The 18,605-nt window shown below is 33.5% G+C and overlaps 1 pseudogene; it reads right to left on the reverse strand.

Annotated features, from left to right (window-relative positions):
* Positions 1-15,049, reverse strand: part of LOC149209352 (putative fatty acyl-CoA reductase 4) — a 36,417-nt pseudogene extending 21,368 nt beyond the window's left edge.
* Positions 15,050-18,605: the final 3,556 nt, after the last annotated feature.

Here is an 18,605-nt window from a genome sequence, read left to right on the forward strand (position 1 = left end):
CATATGGCCGGCTGGCCCGAGCAGATTCCATGCAATAGTAGTCCCTGCGGATTTGAAAACGCAGATTTTACATTTGGTATAATCCATTTTACATTTTCTTAATGCGTATTTATGGCAATCAAGGAATTTGCAAAATGTGTATAATAGATTAGTAGTCCCTGCGGATTTGAAAACGCAGATTTTATATTTGGTATAATCCATTTTACATTTTCTTAATGCGTATTTATGGCAATCAAGGAATTTGCAAAATGTTTATAATAGATTAGTAGTCCCTGCGGATTTGAAAAAGCATATTTTACATTTGGTATAATCTATTTTACATTTGCTTAATGCCTATTTATGGCAATCAAGGCATTTGCAAAATTTTCAAAATGTGTATAATAGATAAGGGTGGAAGATATATAATTTAATACATTTTCTATATCTGATGGAGTCAAATAGAATAAACAAAAGAGTGTATTCGACTACAATTTCAAGAATTACTACTCTAGATTTAAATACTAAATATTGGCAAACAAAGACCATACATTAAATAAATTACCTTGTTGTAAGTCCACATGTAGGATCGTTCTCCGAGAATAGCGAAATGAATTGTGAGTAGTTAGTCATGAGTAGTGGTTGTTAAAAGGGAGACTCCAACCTGAATCCTTAATTTCTTATTAAGCATCCTAGTAGGACTCTAAATTCAGATTTCCTTAATTCCCTTAATTTCCTATCATGCAACCTAATAAAATTTGAGGGTTAGAACTTTTGAGTCCATGTGTAACCTCGTTCTCCAAGAATAGCGAATGAATTGTGAGTAGTTAGCCATGAGTAACTTTACGTTTTACACATTTATATTATTTCTTTCAAACTCATAATTCAATAATTCCATAGAGTTTCACTGATTTATTTAAAATATAAAAACTGGCCATGGCTTGTTATCTTACCAACCGACAAAATGTAAGATAACCACTTAACAACAGAATAAATTCAAACTATTATCCTCTGTTGCTTGTAACGTCAACAACTTTACGTTTTACATTTATATTATATTTTTTAAAACATAAATTAAAAATGCGATATGGTTTCTCTCATTCAAATAAGAAATGGAGGAATTTATTCCTATGAGATAATATATGAATTTGTTTAAATAAAAATAGCAAATGAATTGTGAGTAGTTAGTCATGAGTAGGTGAAAGGGAGACTCCCAATTTGAAATTTACATTTCCTTAATTTCCTACATGCCCTAAAGCTTAGTAGATTGTAGCATAAAATTTAATTATAGTTCCATTTTGCTTGAATCAGCAACATATTAGGATTTGAAGTAAATATTATTAGACGTTGATTTTGGGCTACCATGTCTGCTATAGTAGGCCAGTTCTCAACATTTTTGGGCATTCTCGACAGTGGAAACTAGTACTTCTTCAGGCCAGCCAAAGTAAATACTTTGGTCAGCCACAGTAAATACTTTGGTTAGGTCATTGGGTGCTCTAACAGTCTTCAATGAATATGGTAACAATTTCATATTTGTAATAGAAGAATCCCTCTTATCAAATGCGTTTTCAGATTGTTAATTTATTTTTCCAGAAAAGCACTCATCTTTAATCTATTAAAACACAAATTTTAATTTTAAATATGACTTTTAATACTATTTCTATTTTTCAAATAAAGGTCATTAATAACATGAGATTAAAATAAATGTTATTAATAACCTGAGATTTATATCTTAGCCAATGTAAATAATCCAAGTCTAATATTCCCAAGAATGAAGGTTGGGAATAAGCTAGATAATTAAAATTCAAAAGAGAAAAAGCAAAACAAATGACTAACAATACATTTCCGACCTTAAATACAGTCACATTACATTGATTAAATAGATGAAATCATTCGGTCAAAAAATAAAGGTTTTCAGAAACATATAGCATGCTAGAATGGAGGGTGTTATATGAAGAAAAAAGGATAAAATGCTGGGGAAAGGCCTATATGGATATTGAATCGTGTTTTAAAAGTTGGTATTTTTCTTTTGCGAGAAATTTTGTAAAAAGCAATAAACATTATCCAACCAAAAAGAACTTACCTAACATATCAGTGCCCAATTCGACATATTTTGTGTAAAACAATAATATGAATCTACACATCATCTATTACTGCATTCTCCCTAGCACGAAAGAATTTCACGCATGGCACCAAAGTAGTACGAAAGAATTTCATGCATGGCACCAGAGTGGAAAGGGAGTCTAATTTTATCAAAACGAATACAACACAAAGACACACAACTTCATTAATTTATTTGCTCAATTACATCACACTTATATAGGAAATATGTGCAACTAATTCCTAACCACTCATAACTAATTCTGTTCAACCACCTACAACTAATTCAGTTCAACCACTCATAACTAACTATTTCTGCATTATTCTCACATCCTCCCTTAATGGAGAAATGGATTTTCTACAATACCTAACTGACTTCTAAAAACTTCAAATTTGATTTTACCAAGGGGCTTAGTAAATATATCAGCCACATTATCCTTGGTGTTACAAAATATCAATCCAATTTCATTTGACTCAATTTTCTCCCGTACAAAGTGGTACTGTAACTCAACGTGTTTTGTTCTAGCATGGTAAACTGGATTATGTGCTAATTTGATAGCACTCTGATTATCACAATTGATACATGTTGCACCACTTTGCGCTTCTTCAAGATCTGCAAGAATTCTCCGCAACCAAATAGCTTCACAGGTGGCATTGGTCAAAGCTTTGTACTCTGATTCTGTTGATGATAAAGAAACAGTTCGCTGTTTCTTACTACTCCAAGATACGACCCCTGATCCAATATGAAATGCATAGCCAGAGGTAGATCGTATGTCATCTGGATTTCCTGCCCAATCTGAATCAGAAAAACCTGTCAGTGCAACATCAAATTCATCAGTATACATAATACCAAGATTCACTGTTCCCTTTAAGTATCGGAGAACTTTCTTTGCAGCATTCCAGTGATTTCCTGAAGGCTTAGCCATGAACTGACTAAGGATACTGACTGAGTATGCAATGTCTGGCCTGGTAGTGGTGAGATAGTTCAAACTTCCCACTAACTGACGATATAATGTTCCATCTGCCTCTTTCGAACCATCTTCTTTGTACAACTTTGCATTCTGTTCTAAGGGAGTTGACATAGCTTTGCAATCTGTCATATTGAACTTTTTAAGAATCTCCTTTGTATATTTGCTTTGAGTGATCAAAGTTTTACCAGTTTCTCTCCATACCTCAATGCCTAAACAGTAATGCATTTCACCCAAATCTTTCATTTCAAAATCCTGTGACAACTGAACTTTAATTTCTTCAATTAACTTGTGAGCACTGCCTGTTATAATGAGATCATCCACATACAAAGATATTAAAGCAACATTTCCTCTTTCATCTTTCTTAACATACAAGTTAGGATCATTTTTGCTTTTCACAAATCCATTCTGAAGAAAGAAGGTATCAATCTTTACATACCATGATCTTGGTGCCTGTTTCAAACCATACAATGCCTTTCTTAACCTGCAAACCAGATGCTCCTGTCCCTGTTTGACAAACCCTTCAGGTTGAACCAGATAAACTTCTTCCTTTAAATCACCATTTAGAGAAGCAGATTTGACATCCAATTGATGTATATTCCAATTATGTTTTGTGGCTAAGGCAATCAGTAATCTAATTGTATTCAACTTAGCTACTGGTGCAAAAGTGTCTTCATAATCAATTCCCTCCTGTTGAGCATATCCTTTTGCTACTAATCTTGCCTTAAATTTATCTATTGTACCATCTGCTTTAAATTTTGTTTTGTACAACCATTTGCTTCCAATTGGAACTTTATTTTCAGGAAGTTCCACTAATTCCCATGTTTGATTTTTCATAATAGAAGCATACTCATCATTCATAGCATTAATCCATGGTTCATGTTGTTTAGCCTGCTCATAATCAATTGGTTCTTCAACATTCATTATATTAGACATTAAGGCATAGTCTCTATACCTTTCAGGAAGCCGAGTCTGTCGGGATGAACTTCTTGGTGTGGGTGTTCCATCCATGATTCATTGGCTTTGAGGTGTATCACCTCCTTGTGATGACTCACTGCTGCTAGACGTGCTCATACTGCTGCTATCATCCTGATCCTGTACCTGTACCTGTACCTGGACCTGTTCTTGTTCCTGCTTAATCAAAGTATCAAGCTTGAGATGTGCATCATTAGAAATATTCCATGTATCATTCTTTGTGTTACTTTTATCAGTCTGCTCATGAAACAATACATCACGACTTGCAAATAGTTTATGGGAACTTGGATCAAACAATTTATAGGCTTTCTGATCCGTACAATATCCAATGAAAACACACTTGATGGACTTGGCATCAAGTTTTCTTCTGTTAGCCTTAGGAATATGAGCAAAAGCAGTACATCCAAAGACTTTGAAATGACTCACATCGGGTTTATAACCATAAAGAACCTCAAAAGGAGTTTGAAAAACTAATTTCTTAGTGGGACATCGATTCTTCAGATAAACAGCAGTGTTAATGGTTTCTGCCCAGAAACCATTAGAGATGTTCTTACCTTGCAGCATACTACGAGAAGATTCCACCAAGGTTCTATTCCATCGCTCAGCAACACCATTTTGCTGAGGGGTATGTGGCACTGTGAACTGTTGTTGAATTCCATTAGATTTACAATAGGTGTTAAATGCTTTTGATTTATATTCACCCCCTTGATCAGATCTGAGTATTTTAATGCACTTTCCTGTTTGTTTTTCAACCATATTTCGAAACTCTTTAAAATACTCAAATATATCACTTTTCCTTCTAATGAAATAGACCCAGGTATATCTAGATCTATCATCAATAAAAATAACAAAGTATGAAGCACCACCAAGCGACCTAGTTTGCATAGGTCCACATACATCAGTGTGTATTAATTCAAGTATATCATACTTTCGTTTCTCAGTATGAAGAGGAAACTCTTCTCTATGCTGCTTACCAAGTGCACAAGCTTCACATGGTAAATGTTCACACTTCATAACAGGAAGACCTTCAACCATTGATTTCCTTTGTAACAACGATAAATCATTGTAATTTAGGTGCCCATACCTGTGATGCCATAATTCTGCTGTCGATGTCTCTTGAGATGTCAATGCAACATGGCGCTTGACTGTCACATCCAATCTGTACAATCCTCCAACCCTGGTACCTGTGGAAACAACCTTGTAGTGGTCCTGAACATCTTTCACTATACACCCCAATTTACCAAATTCTACTTTTAAATGATTATCAGTGATAGTGGAAACAGATAGCAAATTCTTTTTGAGAGCAGGGACGTACATCACATTATGAATCTGTCGCATTTGTCCATTAGGTAAGTACACATTTACTATGCCATAGCCTTGAACTTTAAGTGACCTATCATCTCCTAGGTAAATGTGTGTACCATCAGATTTCTCATAATATTTATCAAACCATTCTTTATTACAAGTCATGTGTGCTGAGGCACCAGAATCTATAAACCAAGCATTCTCATCATCAGTTTCAGCAGACAATGCAGCATCAGAAAGAAATAACTTAAGATTTTTAAATTCATCATTCATGGAGGTGTCTCTGTTTATGTAATTTCCATTATGCCTGCGATGTCTTTGATTTGATTCATTATTCTTTCTCCTATAGCAATCTTTAGCCAGATGTCCAGGTTTTCCACAATAATGACATTCAATGTTCCTTTTAACATAAGAATCAGGAGGTGCCATACCTTTCTACTTTGCTTGAAAACGGCCTCTGTTTCTGTCCCATGGTCTCCCTCGGAATGGTCTTTGGCCTCTTGCAGTCAAAGCCAAATCAGAACCATTTGACTCTAGTTCAAAAGTTTTCATGCGCTCTTCTTCTTGAAGAAGAATTCCAGCCAATTCTTCAAATGTAGGAGGTGTCGGTCTAGCAGAGAGAGCTGAAATAAAGACTTTATAGTCTGGGACTAACCCCTTTAACGTAACAGTTACCAAGTCTGTACTAGAAACCTTTTCACCAATATCACCAAGCTTATCACTGAAATCTTTAACTCGGGAAAGAAAGTTACTAATGCTTTCATTGGCATCCATTTTGATAGATAGCAGCTTTGTTTTTAAAAATAAAATACGGTTTGCATTAGAAGTCTCATACAAACCTTTGAGAGTGTCCCATGTCGCCTTCGAAGTTTCACAGTCCCGAATGTGAGGAATAATATTGTCCTTCACTGACATGCGTAGCAGCACCCTTGCTTTCATTTCACGCTTCTCCCAATCTTGAGTATTAGTAGGAGGTTGAGGCTTGGTCTCGTCACCTTTGACAATCGGCCAGAGATTGTATGCCTCCAGTACTGTCATGATCTTAAATTTACAATTGACATAATTTTCTCCATCAAGTCTTGAAGACTCATTTAAATATGAATCTGCAAGGGGATTAGCCATTTCTGAACTCTGCTATCAAGAAGCTTGAAATTACAAGATTCTGCAAAATTTATCCTTGAAATATTCTGACCGAAATATGTTTTCAGAGAGTATAATCACTTTCAGAGTTGACAGAAACAGAAAACTAGTGTTGGTATCCAACAACAGCACATACGCTAATACAGACAATAACAGAGTCCACACAATTTAATAAACACGAACAGATACAGACACGCCTTTTAATCATAACCAGACAGACCAGCATATATTTAACAGTTAAATATCACCACGGGTTTGTGGCTCTTCACCACAGACAGACCACTCTTCAATCCACGTTTATCTCCACGGGTTTGTGGCTCTTCACCACAGACAGACCTCTTCATCGCAGACAGACCACTCTTCAATCCACGTTTATCTCCACGGGTTTGTGCGATATGCAAATTTCACCTCACGGCTTACTGTGGCAACTGTGTCATTCTCTGCGTTATTTCCTTCAAACGACGACTTTAGAAAACAGTGGCACACTCTAATGGCAGAGTGGCTCTGATACCATATCAAAACGAATACAACACAAAGACACACAACTTCATTAATTTATTTGCTCAATTACATCACACTTATATAGGAAATATGTGCAACTAATTCCTAACCACTCAAACTAATTCTGTTCAACCACCTACAACTAATTCAGTTCAACCACTCATAACTAACTATTTCTGCATTATTCTCACAAATTTCGATTGCTGTAAAGGATGGTATAAATATAAACATAAAACAGTGTCAAACCACGAACCATTGCCATGCATTATTGCTTGAGGCACTATTACTAACAAGAAATGAAATGATTTTCCAATTTAGGTAAGTGATAAAGTTAGATTTACTTGCAAAAGAATCCAGTAACCCAAAAAAACCTAAACTTACCCTGATTTCATCCAATATAGAATTTTCTATAATTCTATTAACCATTGCTTTCTATAATTCTATAACCATTGCTTTTTCATGCCATATTATCTTCACTAATGAATTGCTATTACAATTTTCATAGCTCTCACTGCTTAAAAGATCCTAGCTTGAGATTGATAAAAAATGGTAAGATATTGTTCACTGATGAATTGCTATTATAATGAATCTCTCTTACTATTTTTATAGTCATTCATAAATACATGTTTGTAATCCCTGTATAAACCTCTCGCTGCTTATCATATCCTGGCATGAGATGGATTTATCTGATTTCTTTCATTCTACTTCTTTTAAGAAGACAATGCTTAACAAAACTTAGGCTTGAGATGGATATATCTGGTTTCTTTTACCGTTCTCTTAAGAGAATAGCATTCAAATTTATTTGCATTCTTCTCAGTGCAGCCGAAGAAAAATATTTCAACAAGCACTTGACAAAAATTGAAATCGCTAAACCAGTAAATTGCTTGAGAAATAACATGCCATTCCAAAAGGGAAAATACATCTTCATTTCACAGGAAATTAAATCCTGCACGTATCTGGTCAGACTAAAGTCACATACAGAAAAAGAGACCTTCAATCCATTGTAATTCATGATCTGCAGATTTGCAGAGACAGAATTTGATACTTGTTTTGTCGTGGCGTGAGAGCTGCAGGATAAAGAATTCCCTTCTTGTGGTCTTTGTTGAAGTGGGCACAGAGCATCAACTCTGTTATGATGTCAACAATCGTAGAGTAGTGCCACAAAAACTCAGCGGTTACAATGCAATGAATTCTTACAGTAATGCCACTGCAGGCAACGACTGGCTCAACTATTGCAGAGAACAATGGGCTAATATGAGCATGGAGGGGCAAGAGGAATGAGCATGTATTTTTTATTGCGTGGAACGAATACAGGACAGGAGATATAGGAGGTGACAAGTGGCCCGAAGAACATGCAGGTGGCCCCGAGTGGAGACTTAAAAAATTTGCATAAAAGATTTCAAACGCTGCGATATAAATAAATTGCAAAAACTTTGATGTAAAGAAATTGGCAACAGTATATAAAATTATAGAACTTTGGATAAAATGGTATTGCTTCTTGCAAAATGAAGGCACAAAAAAATCACTGCTGCAGGGTGCCAAAAAACTTTGTATAAAACAAAGTTACCACAATATTTTTGTCTCGGGCCACGTGAAGGCCGCAATAAGAGGTACAATATTTTTCAAAGGAAAACTTTGGTTAAAATTTCAGTGAATCACATTGTCAGCATTAAACTTTGGTTAAAATATGTTTAGGCGGAAAAAAAATCGGTCAAAAGATGAATTAATGCAGAGTCAACGATCAATCGATCGCTATAGTCCAGGCAGGGACTAATAAGCATAGGAGCAAGAATGTGCTTTTAACACCTATGGTCTTGAAAAAATTTAGTTGGTAAACTATATGACATCCTTCATGACAATATAAGTAGTGTAAGGTTATAGGAGCAAGAAAGCTTATGTGGTTTTAAGAATGCATACATATAATTACATTACCATATTCTTGAGAATGTAGTTGTCTCAAAATCATCCCTCAAATTTTTGGTAATGGTCAACTAGAATTTTACTAAGCATTTCATCTATATGTATGGAGCATCAAAGGCCTTAAATGACAATATGTCCAAGAGAAAATGAAATATATATGCATAAAATGTTGTACCCAAAATGGAAATCCTCAACTAGCACAAACCCCAAACATTGGTGGTGTATAGATCAATAAAGTAACCAGATTATGTTAATTCCATGAAAAGAATATATTGGATATATATAAAATGCTTAAATTATGGTACCTGCTTCACATGACATAAAATACATCCACACTTGTATTGTTAATTTTAGTAGATTCTTTGCCCTTTATTAGATCAATGGTGTCTATGGCGCCACTCCATCACCTTTTGAGATGTGTTGTTTTAAATGTCGGTACCTATGATGTACATCCATAAGATAAGGCTTCTAAATATCACTATTGGTCTCAATTCTATGAGTGAAGTAGTTTAGGAAGTGTGCCCATAAGGAAGGATCATGTGGATTCATAAAATATATGAAAAAATTGTAGTGGATGAAGAAGTCACAATGTTATTAGAGTTGAAAATAGTTGTGTTCCTATAAATAAAAATGGTTTATATAGAAATCTTTAGAATCCTCCTCTAAATAGCACCAAGTAGATATCCTCTTTTTTTCTTCGTTCCAATATATGTGTCTTTTTGACTTAATTCTCTATAATCCATTGAAATGTGTAAAATACTACAAGACATGGATAAACTTGGTCATGGCTATAAATTTTTTTAACTTTAATCAAACACTTCTTATTATGTTCAGTGGAAAGATCAAGAAAACTTATATGAAGAGCTTATTGGCAATAATTTGCATCTAATCTTGAATATGCTTTAGTAATCTTGTGTATGCTTTAATAAAGGGGGCTATGATATTTATCTTAATTGCATTATTCCACTATAATTATAAAAGATATCACTTTAAAATAGCAAAATATAAGCTTCCATTCATTGGAGCATTCTTATGTGATTAGAGTTTTGAGGCCTCCACTTTAAAATGATCATTTGTATTATTAATATTGATATTAACCTCTTCCATAACTCTAAACTACTCTTATAAGATTTTTCCAATTATAATCTATTACAATTTCAATTAAAACCTAAACTAAGAGTAATTTCAATGATAAATCTAAAAATATTATTGTTTTGAAATGTTATCACTACCTTGTTTTTTAATAAAATTAATTAAAAAAAAAAACAAAAACAAAAACAAAAAACAAAAAACCTCGTTACTATAAACATCCAAATAAAAATATCTCTATTCAATAAAGCATTTTAATATCATTTATATCTTTAATGCTCAAAATCAATAAAAACTAATATAACCAATGATATGACATTGATAAACTCATGTAATAATCATTTTATAAAAACTAATTTTACATGTATTCTCTTCCTTTTTGAAATAAATGTACTGACAATTAAATAATTATCTGTCGGAATAAAAATATTTGATATTACATAAAAATCCATAATTTTTGAATAAATGAATAAATCATACTGCAGATATAATATATTAATAATGATGGTCTAATAAAATAAACCTTACACTCCCATATTTCAGTGGAATTTTGATTCGTACATCAAAAAAAATTCTGACAGAGTTGCTCATTGAAATAGTTATGGAACTTCTAACGCTGCATCACTAAGAAATATCCAACCAGGCAGCACATTGAGTTAATGTTAAGTACAGGAACAAATTCCTCTGATCTCCTTATCTCCTTAAACAAGCCCCTCTGCGCCCCTTCATATTCATAGTTTACTAGATTTGGAGGCTTGCAGCTCCATGCTTTCTTTTTTCAGCACATATTTAACTAGTCCAGGGATATGAACATCTGAAAAGTAACGAACCCAATCAATACAATTGGCGTCGAAGTTGAACGCTTTCTTGTCTTCCTCCGACATCCTTTGCCACAGGCCTTCAGTGTTTGTGATCTCAAACCCGTGAGTCGTAACATTGTCAGCTATGGTAAAAATGATGGCTGAATAATTATGTATTAGAAATATATTGAAGGGGCGCGACACAACCTTCCGTTAAAGAAGACGTATGGCTCGTACAACTCTGCTAAGCACATGACTTTGTTGTATCTTCGAAGCATCTGTTTGTAACGTTCAGTGAAGTTGCAACACAAGACCTTGTTCACTACATTGAATACCTGTTTTTCAACACCACCACTAGCTGTCACGTACGTATTGAAGTTCAGAGGACCTGTAAAAGAAAGTGTGGAGTATATATTAAAGATTAATTACCTCTAGGGGTGCTTTGTAACGTCGATGCATGTATTGGCGAAAGCTGCTCATGCTCTTTAGAAAACGGAGCTGTTTTACATGAATTATGTTCACATCTTTACCAACACAAGGGTGCTTCGAAAAATACTTATATGCCTCGTCTCAGATGATGCAACGTGATAAACAAAGAGGCCGTTCTTGTATGCGTGTGCGGCCATAGCTACGATCATTGCGTTTACAACCATATCTGCGGGAATCTGTTAGTCATCAAACGAACAATATCAAATCTAAACACTAAGCAATCTATGTATTTATGAACAATCAAATGTAAATAGTAGGCATCTATATATTTAGGAACAACCATAGGGGAATTGAAGTGACTGACCACGTCTAAAATGAGTTCTGGGTCAGCTAAGAAGTGTGAAATTTGTCCTTTTCCGTACCCTATTATAACGGTGTCCATAGTTCTGCGTGATATTACGAAAAAAAAACACAGGATCAATGTGAATAATGATATGATACTTATATTAATAACATTATCATGAAATATTTAGTGTGCTATCCAGATTGTAGCAATAAAGGATGGATATTTATGGGCACCTGGTGCCTTCCATCCAGCCTGGGAAGGGCTCTGCCAAAGTACTTTCAATAATGGTCGGTCGGAGGATGACCACTGGAACATTTCCCCTCAATTTCTCTATTAGCATTTCTCCCATAGCTTTGGTAAATGAGTATGTATTTGGCCACCCAAACGTTCTTGCCCTGCATGAATGAATTAGCCTAATACCTTCTTTTCCAGAATGACGTCAATGAAAATTACAATACGCGTCTAAGTGTGACTCACCTTTCCAAACCCAATTCTTTGAGACGCTTCACTTTGGCGTCTTTTACCGAACTTGTGCTTGCAGCGTGAGTAGTTGACGAGGCCTGTTGTTTGAGTTGTGTTTTCTCTAGTAGGCCAAATTCTGCTTCAATATCTAACCTCAGAGGTGCACTGCTTTCGCCCTCAGGTCCTTTACCGTTCATTAGAGTGTGCCCCAGATTTAGACAACTCTCTTTTATTTGTCCACTTTTGCGTCCTACAACGTAAGCTTTTGTACGTTCCATATATATTAGTCCAATGACAGTTGAGAGTGATGCAATATCTGTTTTGCTAACATATAAGAATGATTGGTTTTTCTCCTGCTCCACTTTAAACACGGTTTTCCTTTTACCGGGAAACATAAAATAAAAAATAAATAAATTAAAACTATGTAACCCAGCTTCATTGTTACAACCAAGGGATTTAACGTTTAGATTTTTTTTATTTTTATAGATTTTACATTACTTTTATGGCCAATTGAACTGCCACTTAAAATTTAAAATAATCTTTTAAAAAATATTTATAATAAAAATATAATTAAATAAAAATGATAGATAAAATATTTATTTTCAACCTATATTTAAAAAAGCTAATATGATCTATTTATATATAGAAAAAATATAAAATAATATGTTATTAAGTATGCTAAGCTTTGATGGTACTTGAGTACATTATTAAAACAATGATTGTGATAGGTCATTAATTGAAATTTTTGTGGTTGTTCTCACTTGTATAATCATTCTTATGTATATATGATTTTTTTATATAAAATTGTATAATTTTTTTATCATAAAAAATAATTAAAAGTATGAAAAAAATAGAAAATTATAATACTTTGTGTAATTTTTTATTTAATTAATATAGAATTGTTATACAGCGAGTAATTTGAAATTAAAAAAATAAAAATAAAAAATTACTAATATTATATACCAACATAGGTTTATGTTAACTTTTGATTTACTAAGGGTTCAAAGAGATAAAAATCTATGAAGCTAGAAAAAAAAATTTAAGTGAAAGTGGGTGGTTCCACCTAGTTAAAGATAACCCAAAAATAGATTATATAAACTTTTGTAATATTTTATAAAATTTTTTATTTTGTTTAATATATATTAATATAGATCCATTTCAACTACTCATCTACCTAGCTTTTAGATGGGTCAAATTTTTCAATATAGAAAATTTCTTTCATCAACCAAATTTATATTATAAAATAGCTATAATTACATTGTTATAAAAAACAAATGTTAGTGTAAATAATTTTAATTTAAAATTAAGAAAAAATAGTTTATCTTTCATATAAATTTAAAAATTAAAAAGTCAAAATAAACCTAAATAGAAATTCAGGAAATTGGAGATGGATCAGCGTGAAAATAATATTAATAATCGAATTATCATATTCGAAATATCTAGCATCCATAAAATTATTACAAATAATTGAAAAAAAAATACAGTTAAAAAAAATCAAATTTTTAAAATTATATGTTAAAATAATATTTTATTTTTATTTTTTGGATTTTAATTTTATGATTAGAAAAATTTAAATCAAATATACCTCCCAACTTAACTACCAAATTCATGTAAATTTGTTAGGGTTGAAGAAATCGCTTTTCTTCTTTAAACATTTCATAAAGTTTTTAAAATCTAATAGATAGAATCAGAATCTGTCGACTTACCAGTGGAGACGTGCAGGAGGATTTGAAGTTTACGGCATCGTTTAGCGAATTCCACAATATTCTCAGCTCCCTTTGTGTTGACATTCAGAGAAATATCATACCTACGTTGTGCGAAAAGTCGTTAGTCTTTACATTCAGACATAAATGCTTTCCTAATGGCGACGAGTAATCAGCTTGTCAAGATTAATCAGCACTGGAAATACAAACGAACCTGTCATCAAACACGGTGCTCGCTGCAATATTTACAATGGCATCCAGATTTTTCCAGAGGTGCTCTCTGCTGCTCTCCGTATCAATTCCAAGATTATGATCCGTTGCAATGTCTCCAACCACAGGAACAACTTTCTCCAATAAGAATCTTTCGAAGCTGTCTCCATGTTGCTCCCTCAATCTACTAAACAGCTCCAGTTTCAAAACCTGTCATTCATAGCAAAGAAATGACATCATTCGTAGGCAGAGCATTGGCCAATTTTTGACGCTGACAGTGATAGGAGAATTTATGCGAATTTTTTGACATCATCGGATTTCTTACTTCACTTTTCAATCGGATTTTGGCAGACTCGGCATCATTAGCCCTTAGCAAAACAAAAATGCGGCCTATCCCGGGCTGCGACCGCAATATTTTTTCGATGAAAACTGGAACAAGTAACTTGATTATCATATATATACTAGCATTTGCACCAAATGTTGCAAAGGAAACCCCGTAAGGCATAAAGTGCGGAAGAATAACAACATCAACATGTGAATGGACGTTGTTGAAAGCGAAAGTATGTATCATAACTTCAAACTACATGCAATGATATCTTTCTGAGTATTCAGAGCAAAAAATGTGAAACAAAAATGGTTGTCCATCTTTATTCAATATATATTTATGCAGTGTAATGAAGTATGTGGCATCACAAACCCACAAATAACATAATAAGTGCTACCAAAGAACACCTTACATAAATCTAATGGGATTATGATCACATTCTACTTCATCTTCAAAAGGAATTGAGATGGAAAATTTGACCATGGAAAAGCAGGACTTCTATCATGTGGGCTTACAACTGAATCTACTAGTGAATTTCTTCTGAATTTGGCTGCACCAATCCATCTTGCCCCTGGTTGATTTCCATCACAAACAACAGAACTAGTGTTTGTATTGTCAAGTCTAGAGGAAACGTGTTGCTCAGCCCTAGCAATGTTTAGGTCTGTTTTGTCATTGCCTGTCTTGGGCTTCGGATTTATGGAGTCTATCTTGTCAGATTCATCTCTGTTGCTGCCAGATTTAATCACATCAGTTGATTTGGTTGATACTGTAGATGGAACCACTCTTCCAACATTGTTCATTTCTTTCTTAGCATCTGCTGTTGTGTCCGGTCTTAATGAATTGCTTCTAGGGACAATGACAGGAACTATATCAGGTCTACTTAAGGTATGAAAAATTTTTGTAGGCTGCATTGTTGATGTACTGTTTTTCTTTGGAGTCGAGACATATGATAGTGGACCTGAACTTGCAGGAAGATTCTTTTAAGAAAAGGCTATTCCAGCTCCATTGAGGTGTGCTAGAAATACCTTCAGTGGTTACATAGCAGTAGCAAAAGCAAAAAACATAACTTACTTAGTTTCTTCAAATAATACAACCAATAAAATGAAAGCCAGAAATAAAAAAAGGAACCCAATACTATAGTCCAATTAGCTTGTTTATGCTACAAAATGTTTTGTACTAGTCCAATAGTAGCGAGTCTTTTAGTATAAAACAAAAAAAGAAGAAGGAAAATTCAGAGAATGCAAAGCTTAAAAGATGAAACATACTACATGCAAATTAGGTAACATACTAGTTACCGATGTGGTAGCATTTGGTTCCTTGATTCCTGACTCTGTACTGTGTGACAAGGAAAGCCTCACCATATTGGTCTTTAAATTATTATCTAATTGCTGGACAAAGGGACGGCCACTGGAAGCCAATTTTGCTTCATTATGGCCATTTGTTCTTGATACATTTCCAGCAGCATATGGCCCCACCCGCTGGAACACCACAAATGACACCTTCAATGTAATTATCTTTATACTAGGACCACAGAATACAATCAACAGAAGATAAAAGTCATGGATACATATAATCAGTGCATGGATTGACAAAAGGATACCACTTATTCATACCGAAATGTCCACAAACAAAAGGTTAAAGATGCATTAAAAATTTAAATATGAAGCAGCCAAAATAGAGATTCTATCTTGTAATACATCAGATGAAGCAGCCAAAATAGAGGTTCAATAAAGCACTAAATTGAAAATTTTAAGATGATAAAATCAAAGTGCAAAGTTATAAGGAGGCAACTGAAAAGTAACTCATGCTGCAGGGAATATTAGGGAAGATAGCTTACTTCAGGTCAAACAACGAATACATATTATGAGAGGAAGTTGCAGAACACCCACTCTCTGTTACCAGAATCAGAAAATGAAAAAAAAAATAAAAAAATAGGTATGAAATAACGTTCGGGTTATGTTACAACCAAGACTCCAAATTGGAAAATAATAACATGGGCTTCGGATTTCATTCTTCTTGCAGTGTAAAAAACATGAACCCATGTCCCCTCATCAGTAATGTACAAATGTAATGTCAAGATGAGAATAGGATCAAGAATATGCTAATAGCATAACATAGGATAGGTCTCTGGTAGCTTCTGCAAACGTATTAACTAAGAAAAGAACACGACATGTTACAGGCGATTTAAGCAAGAAAGCATCACAATAGTCAAATGGGACCCTATAAACGATTTCAGGTTAACAGAGCAATCTACATTATAAAATCATTATCCCTGAGATAGACATCTGTATAAACTAAAAAAATGATTACATAAAACATTTTGATGTTATATAGGAAATTTAAACAACAGAGCATCACAATAGTCAAACATTATAAACTACTTCAGATTAATAGAACAATCAACATTTTATTAAATCATTAATCCTGCAATGGGACATTCTAATTACAACTAACATGACCATGTCTCTTATACTTCCAAAAGAAAAGAAAGAAAGGCAATAAAAGTCTTACTTACTGTTTTGGGTTCCATTAAACTGTACATACCATTGATTGGTTGAATCATTGATAGTGTCCACTTTAAAATCATTAATCTTAAATTATTAATCATATGTCCCAATAACATGCACTTTCTAATCACTCAATGCACAACCAACTTCATATGATATCAGCCTTCAAGTACAAAAAATTTATCAATCCCTAAGAATTGCATAATGTTTGGATTTATCAGGAAAAAGGGAGAACTGTATCACATCATTTTAATATACAATAGCACTAACCCATAATAGATACCCATTGAACAAGGCAAAAGTCAAAAAATATTAATGAAGTAAAGCCATTTTGCATAATATTATTCGGTAAATCTTATAAAATTATGATTAGGTAAATCTTATTATTTTATCCTTGTTCAATTGATATCTACAATGATATATGTGTAAAAATTACTATAACATAATATGATAAAATGGTTTTTTCTCCCTTCTCCATGATAAATGTAATCTTTGTGGAAATACATGATATTATATGAAGTTGGTTGTGCATCCCCTAACTGGAAAATTCGCATCATTAGGCAGTATTAAGAGTGAACGTAAAATGGAGACCATCTATGATTCAAATAATGAATTGTATGGGGAATTCAAAGAACCTCAATACAGTAAGTTAGATTTTCATTTTTTTTGGATTTATTAGAGACATGGATTATATTAGTTAAATATGAGAAATGCCCCATCTCAAAGGTAATAAGTAATAATCTAGTAAAATCTAGATGTTTCTCTTAACCTGAAAATGTTTATTGCACTTCATTTGAATATGTAGAGGCCCTCTTTATAAACTTATTCCTATGACATCAATAACATATTCATGTGACATCAATGAAAAATTTATGTAGTTTAGATACCAGAAGCCTGACCAAAGGAGTTGCTTCTAGTTTAGCTCTTGTTCTCAGTTCTATTTCTTTTTAGACATTTTATTAGTAGATTAGTAATGGATTCGTATCTACAATATATTTTGGAAGGGTGATTGTTCGATTTTTCTTATCACCTAAAAAACAGCCCATTTCTTGCTACATTCTTTCCCCCGTTCCTATCTTGACACGAAAATTATACATTACCAATCAAATTTATATGTATAATATATGTGGAGAGACAAGAAAGGGTTTCATTTTGATTCCCTGAAACCCTCTAGGCCAATTTATACTTGCATTCCCATTCCAGTAAACCTAGCATAGATATCTTCACAATTTAGTAAATTGCACACACATTATTTGGTTTTAACTTCTCTCAATATGAGATCAATGTGAGATTCATGTAGTCTATGTTACCACAAGCCTAACCGAGAGACCTATTTCTAGTTTAATTCATGTTTTCATTTCCATTTCCTTCCTGACATTTTATTACCAGATTATTGATAGATTTTATGTATAATATATTTTGGAAGGGTAATCTGTTTAGATTTCTTATCCTCTGATATTTATTTTACCATAAACTTGACCAAAAACTCCCTTTTTGTTACATTTTTGTTCCCATTCCTATCTTGACCGTACAATTGTACGTTACTCATAAATTTTATATGAATAATATAGGCTGAGAGATGAGAAGTGGGTTCATTTAGATTCCCTGAATCCCTCTGGAACGTCTACCATTTTTCTGTTAAGATGGTTAGAGCCCTGTAACCAATTTATAGTTCTGTTCCTATTTGCCTCTGTTTTCGTTTTCCCATTTCAGTAACTTAGTATAGATGTCCTTACAACTAAGCAAATTGCACACATACTATCTGGATTTACCTTCTTTCGATTATTAGTTTCTGACTTGAGGTAAGATATTATGCCTGAAAGTCACTGTTGCACAAGTCACTTTTCAT

This window comes from Pinus tabuliformis, chromosome 1_2, assembly GCF_031772625.1.
Source record: "Pinus tabuliformis cultivar Carrire ecotype Pingquan chromosome 1_2, CPIR1, whole genome shotgun sequence".
Taxonomy (NCBI): Eukaryota; Viridiplantae; Streptophyta; class Pinopsida; order Pinales; family Pinaceae; genus Pinus; species Pinus tabuliformis.